The 9,198-nt window shown below is 37.9% G+C and overlaps 1 long non-coding RNA gene across 1 annotated transcript; it reads right to left on the bottom strand.

Annotated features, from left to right (window-relative positions):
- Window positions 1–342: 342 nt before the first annotated feature.
- LOC123718360 lies at window positions 343–2,090 on the bottom strand. Its single transcript, XR_006755007.1, has 5 exons — window positions 1,998–2,090; window positions 1,715–1,921; window positions 1,137–1,256; window positions 880–951; window positions 343–624 (listed from the first exon to the last, which is right to left on the bottom strand). It is a non-coding gene; the product is annotated as an uncharacterized LOC123718360 (long non-coding RNA).
- Window positions 2,091–9,198: the final 7,108 nt, after the last annotated feature.

Raw genomic sequence — 9,198 nt, 5'->3', positions numbered from 1 at the left:
ACCAGAAGTTTCAACATGACTTATTACATCTTTAATTATTGTTTTGAGATCTATTTTCTTTAAACTTTGTGTAAAGAAGTATGCTACTGGCTGATTAAAATTTCTTCTCACTCCTTTGATCATAAATACTACAGCATGATTTGCTAAATTTGTGCCCTTGAGACTTTCAAAGCCTATGATCTCATCAGTTGACGACAAATATTGTTTTTTTTTTTTTTAATAATTTTATGGCCTGGTAACGAGACCTTTAAGCCAAACAAATATTGAAGATGTGGAGTTATAGACATTTCATCAAAAATAACTGTGCACAAACAGTCATCTGTGCTAATTTTTTTTACAGTTTCTTATACTTTTTTAAGGGTTTTTGCCGATGGCAATTTAAAATATTTTGATAATAAGCCCTAACATTTCGAAATTGCATCTCGGTAAATATTTTACTTGATAATGTGATGTTTCTTGTGACCATTTCTAATAATCCGGTATTAGAGATTACTTTTTTTGCCCTTTCCACTCTATCTTTATACTTTAGCTGCAGTTTTTTTGTTTTCTGTAATTTAGCTTTTAATGCCCTCACTTGTCTCTGTGTACTCTTCACTTTAGCAATAGTATATTTCACTGATTTGTCTGTAAGAACAAAATTAATATCATCAGCAAATTACATCAAAAAACCTACCCTAGCCTATCTACTACTAGGTACACACACACACACTGCTATCACAACTACTAAAATACAACTACAATAAGTTAATAACAATATATTTAAGTTTAAATTCAATTTCAATAAGTATTATATACATTTGTATGGAACAAATTGTTAAAGAATGTAAAACAAAATGTAGCTAGCAGTTTATTTTATTCTATAATTGGTTGCTTTGTTACCTTTATCCTTATTTTCTTTCGATGAAGAAGTCCGAGTGTCCAAATCCTTAGCAAAAACAGAAATGCTCTCACCTGAAAAAAAAATTAATTAATCAGCGATTCATACAGGGGTGAATCAGAGAGGTTTGAAATTAAAATGTTTAACATTACATTCCAGTTATGTATAACTGAATAATAACAGAAAGTATCAATATACCACTCCAACCTACTTAGTATTGTAGGAACTTTTAAATGTTAGTTTTAGAAAATAATATTACCCTCATCAGGAATATTTTTTGATGAATTTGACTCTGTTAAGGTCACTGGGGCTTCATTCATGCGTGGTACGCAATAATTATGTTCCAGCACTACTGAAGTGCCATCTGATGCAACAAAACCTGTAACAAAAGAAGTGACATGGTTTCATGAAAACTTCATCAGTCTTTGTTGGTTGGTGCAGCAAGCAACACATAAAGTTATATTGGAGTTTGTATTTTATTTATGTGTTGGTAGGTACATCCAGAAACACATTAAGTTATATTGGAGTTTGTACTCATGTATGTCTGTGCATGAGTTTTTATATTTTCAGTGAGAAAAAACAAATTGGGGCATGTGTCCATACTGGCTCACTTGACTATGATTAAGGTGTCTAGTGTTTAAGCTTGTGACTGTGGAGAGGACTCATGTGATCTAAATCATATGTTATAGGTTTTGGCATTGCATGACAAGAAACCACACAATAGAAAAAATATTGCATCCTTAGTGACTGTACAATAGGTGTCATTTATCTTTGTTTCTTAAAAATTGTGCTTTTGACTAAACTTGAAATCATAATATTAGATAAAAAGTTACCTACCTTTCAAATATAAACATGGCAGAGCACCATTGATCAATCGATGAACAGTAACTTTTTGCTGCGGTGAAAAGTGGTAGTCACACACCACTTTGTTTTTATATATTTTTATTAGATCTAATCCTGTCAATTCAGCTCCAACTACTGATATCCATTGGTTGAACAATTCAGGATATTTTGTCGGATTAGGAAAAGAATGAAAGTATGCACCTGCAAATAAAAAGCTAAACTTTCCAATATGACCGTCGATTTAAAAGCCCATATTTTTATTGTAGATAGTACTCACTAAAATAAAGAGTTTTGCAAAGTTTTCGGTTGCGCAAACTTACGGTTCATGAGTTACATTTTTTTAAACTTTTCATACAAATTGGTAAATAACACGCCATTACAAAATATATTTGACAAATAATTGATGTCAAACGTCAATCACTTAGTGTAGGTTCCGATTATTTTGAAAGAATCGATAGTACTCTTTGAAGAATTTTGATAAATCATTTGGATGCATACGAAGAACTACTAACTGCGATGAAATATGCACTTCTTTCTTCGGTTCACTTTCACCTCGAAACTGCGAAGCCGGCCTTATTCTTCCTTACTGAGACTCAGATATCCTTCCCGGCTGATACTTCCTACCTCTCCTACCCGGGGTACAAATTGGAACATTCATTTGTACCGCGGGCGGGAGTTTGCGTGTACGTCAGAGATGATATCTGTTCTCGTCGCCTCGGGTCGCTTGAAGGAAGGGACCTATCTAGCCTCTGGCTGCGCGTAGACTGCGATGACCATCCGCGATTCTACGCATGCCTGTATAGGTCCCATAGCGGAAATACCGAAACTGAGCGACTCATTGAGCACATCCAAATGGCTACAGATTCCCTGCTCGAAGGGGTTCCTACCGCTGAAATCGTGATACTTGGCGATTTTAACGCTCACCATGCCGATTGGCTCGGTTCGGAAACCACCGATCACGCGGGAAGATCCTTTCACGACTTTGCTTTAGCTTACGACCTGTCACAAATGGTCCCTGCGATTACGCGAATACCAGATGTGGATGGTCATAAACCCTCTTTGTTGGACCTTCTGCTGACCTCACATCCGGAGACCTATCAAGTCTCTGTTGACCCGCCATTGGGTTCATCGGATCATTGTGTGGTCCGGAGTACTGTGCCTACTACGCGCCCTCCTCGGCCCCGTTTTTCGGGTTGTCGTCGTATTTGGCACTATCGGTCAGCAGATTGGGATGGGATGCGGTCTTTCTTTGCGTCCTACCCTTGGGGGCCTATGTGCTTTTCGTCGGAAGCTCCAGATTCCGTCGCTGCCTCTGTCGCCGAAGTGGTTCTGCAGGGCATGGAACTTTTTATTCCATTCTCTGCGGTGCCGATCGGTGGCAGGTCACAGCCCTGGTTTAAGCGTTCTTGCAAGGCGGCATCGCGTCGAAAGCGAGAATGCTTTAATGCATGGGCGGAGGCGGCGATATCTCGTGATGCCAATACCAGCGAACATAAAAAAGCATATAACTCAGCCTCCAGGTCCTTCAAACGGGAAATCGCTAAGGCAAAGTCAGAGCACATCGCCAGATTTGGCGAGAGATTGGCCCAACTCCCTTCTGGGACTCGAGCCTTCTGGTCTCTCGCCAAAGCTGTACAAGGGAATTTTTGTCAGCCATCGATACCACCGCTGCACAGAGAGGATGACTCGCTCGCCCACACTGCGAAGGAGAAGGCCGACCTCTTGGGCTGTCTCTTTGCGTCCAACTCGACTTTGGATGACCGAGGGAGATCACCACCGGCGATTTCGCGGTGTGATAACTCAATGCCGGAAATCACATTCCAGCAACGTGCTGTTCGCAGAGCACTATCTTCCTTGGACATTCATAAGTCGAGCGGGCCGGATGGTATCCCTCCAATTGTGCTGCGTACATGTGCTCCTGAGTTGGCTCCGGTCCTGACGCGCCTTTTCCGGTACCTGTACTCGCTCGGCACTGTCCCGAAGTGCTGGAAGACCGCTTCGATACATCCGATCCCTAAAAAAGGCGATCGCACTGATCCATCCAACTATCGCCCAATCGCAATAACCTCCTTGTTCTCCAAAATAATGGAATCCATTATTAATGGCCAGCTCTTGAGTTATCTAGAGGGCCACCAGCTGATTAGCGATTATCAGTACGGCTTTCGTCGTGGTCGTTCAGCTGGTGACCTTCTAGTATACCTTACTCATAGATGGGCAGAGGCAATTGAGTCCAAGGGGGAGGCACTAGCGGTTAGTTTGGACATAGCGAAAGCCTTCGATCGGGTGTGGCACAAAGCACTGCTCTCGAAGCTACCAGCCTACGGGCTTCCTGAGAAATTATGCGACTGGATCTCCAGCTTTCTAGCCGATCGGAGCATCAAGGTCGTCGTCGACGGAGCATGTTCCGACCTTAAACCCGTGAATGCTGGGGTCCCACAAGGCTGTGTTCTGTCCCCGACCCTGTTTCTTCTGCATATCAATGACATGTTGCAACTTAGCAACATTCATTGCTATGCGGACGACAGCACTGGGGATACTCTTTACACTGGCCGGGCAGGTATTTCTCGGGCAGTTGTCGATGAGTACCGGAACAAACTTGTGTCTGAAGTCGAAACTCTTTTACGTGGAGTCTCGGACTGGGGTAGACTAAACCTAGTCCAATTTAACCCCAAGAAGACACAAGTTTGCGCGTTTTCCGCGAAAAAAATACCCTTTGTCGCTACTCCTCTTTTCGAAAACACTCTTCTTGAAGCCACAGCCAGCATCGGAATACTTGGCGTTGACATATCGAACGACGTTCAGTTTCGCGGTCATTTGGAGGGAAAGGCTAAATTAGCCTCCAAAAAGCTTGGTGTGCTCAGCAAGGCGAGACGGTACTTCACTCCGGGCCACCGCCTGCAACTCTATAAAGCGCAAATACGGCCCCACATGGAATACTGTTCTCACCTCTGGGCGGGGGCTCCCCAGTACCAGCTCCTTCCACTTGACCGTATCCAACGAAGAGCGGTTCGAATCGTCGATGACCAATCCCTCTCCGAGCGGCTCGATCCTTTGGCGTTGCGTAGAGATGTGGGGTCACTCTGCATCTTCTACCGCATTTACCATGGAGAGTGTTCAGAGGAGTTGTTCGGATTAATACCTGCAGCTGAGTTTCAGCATCGGACGTCGAGGCAAAATACAAAGTTCCACGACTGAGCGTTTCTCAAGGCAATTTTTGCCGCGCACCACCGCTATGTGGAACCAGCTGCCCACTGAAGTATTTCCGAACCAATTCGACTTAGGGTCCTTCAAGAAAAGAGCGTACAAATTCTTAAAAGGCCGGCAACGCACTCGCGAGCCCTCTGGCATTGAGAGTGTCCATGGGCGGCGGTATCACTTAACATCAGGTGAGCCTCCTGCCCGTTTGCCCCCTATTTTATAAAAAAAAAAAAAATAAAAAAAAAATGTATATAAAATATATTAAATTCATTTAATCGTTTGTAACTTTCTGTATTATCTAATTCTGTGTCATCAATCAATTAAGTGTTTACTTACTTATTTAATATCCAAAAACTACCCAAAATCGAAGCAGAGCACCCCACTATCCACGTGGTCTTGTCTGCCCTACCCCTAGAGTGTATATAAAAACTCGAAGGCGCGCAGGAAGAGCGAGAAGAGAGAGAAGAGGGATCACTAATTTCCATTATTTCACTTGCCAATATTAGTCTATTAAAATGAATATTTGGTTTTGGCATTTAAAAAAGATATGATTGATATCTGCGATCTCGTTATTATTACAGAAAGAGCAAATATTGTTAGCTATAATATTAAGTTTAGCGAGGTGTGCGGGTGCAGTGTTATGCCCAAAGCGCAATCTGTTGATTGTGGTAACGAACTCACGATACAGCTAGTATTCAACTCATCATACCAGGGTCTTATCAGTAATTTTTCCTGTATACTACCATACCATTTTCCTTTCAATTTTTGATCTTCTTCCCATAATGTTGTCCATAAAATTTTTATCGAGTTATTGATATAATAATAATAATCAGTCATAGGAACCTGTACCACATTTCTGACATTAAGTGTTAATCCCTTCATATGCAGCTTTGTCTGCTTTTTCGTACCAGTAATACCTTTATGTGAGGGTACCCACATAAAGGCAACAGTTATATCTTTTTTATGCAACCGCAAGACAGTATCTTTAATTAAATAAATAATATAATTAGTTTAGTGCCTTTACTGCCATCAGTGTAGATTGTATAATACTTGTTATTTTCTTCTATAAAAGCCAGTAAATCTGAATTATTTTCGATTGAATTTGATAAAATCGTAATAGGATGAGTGATACAACTGTATGAATGAGTGTAACACGACCAGTGTGAAAGTTTTTTGATGTTCGAATAATGAGATTGTATTTCTAAGAAGATCTGGCACAGAGTTGGAGATGTACCTCTCAGGAGACCATTTGGTGAAGTGAGTTGACCATCTATATTGATTGGGTGAGGTATTATCCTATTTATAATTTGGGTATTATTTGATGATAATAGTTTCAGGCAGTATCTTTCTGCAAGCATAAGTTGTCTCAATATCAATGGCATAATATTTGTTTCGACTTCCATGGCCCTTATGGGAGTCGAACACATTGCTCCTGATATGATCCTCAAAGCTCTGTTCTGCAATATATCCAATTTATGTACATGAGTGCTGTTTAAATAAGCTAAAGAACTGTAATCAAAGTGACTTCTTACAATAGATTTATATAATAATGAAAGTATTTTGGGATCTGCACCCCATGTAACACCTGCTAGACATCTTAAAATGTTAACACCATTTAATGCATTTCTAGATACATATTTAATATGTTCTTCAAATGAAAATTTCTGGTCAATGATAATACCTAAAAATTTGTGTGAGGTGACTCTTTGAATGACATCACCATTATAGACAACATCCACTACTGGTGTGTCCTTTCCAAATAGCATTAAATTACTTTTTCCAGCATTTATTTTCAATTTTAATGTGTGTTGATAATAATTATTTAACTGCCTTAAGGCAGTGTTAACATTTTCAATGGCTACTGTTAAATTTACATCTGAACTATACAACACTAAATCATCTGCAAATTGAAGTATATTTACATTTTTAATATTAACATATTTACATATCTCACAAGTATACAAATTATACAACAAGGGTGATAATGTGGCACCTTGTATAGTACCTTTTGATGCAGTTCTAGGTTCATATAAGATATTGTTATGCCTAACATATAGTATTCTGTTATTAAGAAAATCATAAATCCATTTACATAATTGTCCAGGTATACCAGAATTACTGAGTACCTTCACCAGTATGCCAGGATCCACACTGTCAAATGCACCTTGCACATCTAGAAATACACAAACTGTGTGTAATTTATTGTTTTTTGCATTTTTCAGATCCAATATGAGAGAAATGAAGCTATCAACACAACTTCTTCCTCTGCGAAATCCATATTGAATGTGTGGAATGACATTATTGGATTCTGCATACCAGTCAAGTCGAGATTTCACCATATTTTCAAATATTTTTCCAATACATGATGATAACGAGATTGGACGATAAGAACTGATCTGTTTAGGTGACTTATCTGGTTTTAATATAGGTATTACACATTGAGTTTCCCATGAACTTGGTATGAGTTTTATATGCCATAGATTATTAAGAACATTCAAAAATATCTTTTGTACAGATTCAGATAGATGTTTTATTAATAAATATGGAAAATCATCTAAACCAGGACTAGAATTTCTTCTAGATTGTATACTCATTAAAAGTTCAGACCATGAAAAAGAATCCAATAAAAATTTAGATTGAGGATTTTCATTGTTAATATTAAAATAATTGTCTAATGAATTTGGGTCAAGTAAATTGTTACTATCTGATAACTTATCTAAAAGTGGCTCTACAAATTCATCCCTATATGATTTATTACCAATTCTGATACCCTTAAACTTTTTAATGAGATTCCAAATTTTACTGATGGGTGTAGTTCTATTGAAACTATTGCAAAAACCATTCCAACTGATTCTTTTTTGCTCCTTTATAGTGCGTTTTTTTAAAGCATCTAATCTTTTATAGTTGATGTAATTATATTCTGTTGAATCATTTCTATACAATTTCAAGGCTTTGTAAGATTGTATTACGGCTTCTTCACATATACTGTTCCACCAAGGGGCTGGTGGTCTACTCCTAAAGTTAGTCCTAGTGAATCTAGGAACTGCCATGAGTTTGAGTTTATTGAGCCGGTTACAAAACTCATCATGATTTTATTGGACTCTCTTCGCTAACCATCATGTCATGGAAGACCAAACCAGACAATTCACTATACTTTGTCCAATCTGTTTTATCATATAAAAATCTGTCAACATGTTTATTAATTGTGTATCTTTCAATGCACATTGTAATGTTTGTTATGGTTGGATAATGATAACTACCCATAGCATCATCATGTACTGACCATTCACAAAGAGGAGCCACACATGGACTAACAAAGCTTACATCTATTGCTGAGGGGTTGCGTGTAGGATAATTTACTGTAGTAAAGCTACCATTATTCAAAATACATAAATCACATTCATCAATTGTATTATATAAGTTATTCCCTCGACTTTTCGTAGACATACATCCAAAAGCAATATGATGTGCATTGAAATCACCAGTTACAAAAAGAGGCTTCGGTAATTCTCTTATAATATTGTGCAATCTATTCATTCTTATACTCCTACGTGACGGAGGACAGTACACACAAAGAATAGACAGTGTAGTATTTTCTGTGTATATACTTATGGCTATAGTTTGAATATCTTCATAAAAAGTAGTATTTATAACATTGTGTTTCAAATATGGTTTAATTAATATTCCTACACCATTACGAGGATTTTTTGAATTTTTATTGTAGAAATTATAACCGGAAATATAAAAAGATTGATGGTCTTTTAAACATGTCTCATTTAGTAAACAAATATCAATATTATTTTCATTAAAGAATTTTGTAAGAAGATGTCTTTTATGATTTGCACCTTGAACATTAAATTGCGCAATACATAGAGATGATGTTGTATATGGTTGTGTATCCATTATATTGACAAATTTTTAATAAGTATATCTTTAATAAATGTTGTAGTTATAGGCTCATTATCATTCTTATTACCTATTTGAACCAGTGTTTGTAACAGGGCCATAAGTACATCACTGTTTGCAATTATTTGTGATTTTATATCATTAATACTTACAGCCTGTGAGACAGGCTTAATATTTACAGATTTATTTACATGTTTGGGTGCATTATTTACATTAATCACTTTTTTATTTATAGGGTTGGAGCGTGGTGGAAGGGGAGGGAACTCATTGTTATCTTTTGTGCTGGCAATGCTTGCATATGTTATTTTATTTTTCTTTTCTAGGATTTTATTCATTTTTATTGGACACATTTTGGATATTGCTAAATGAGGTCC

This window comes from Pieris brassicae, chromosome W (genome assembly GCF_905147105.1).
Source record: "Pieris brassicae chromosome W, ilPieBrab1.1, whole genome shotgun sequence".
Classification (NCBI taxonomy): domain Eukaryota; kingdom Metazoa; phylum Arthropoda; class Insecta; order Lepidoptera; family Pieridae; genus Pieris; species Pieris brassicae.
This window is presented reverse-complemented; position numbering and strand designations above follow the sequence as displayed.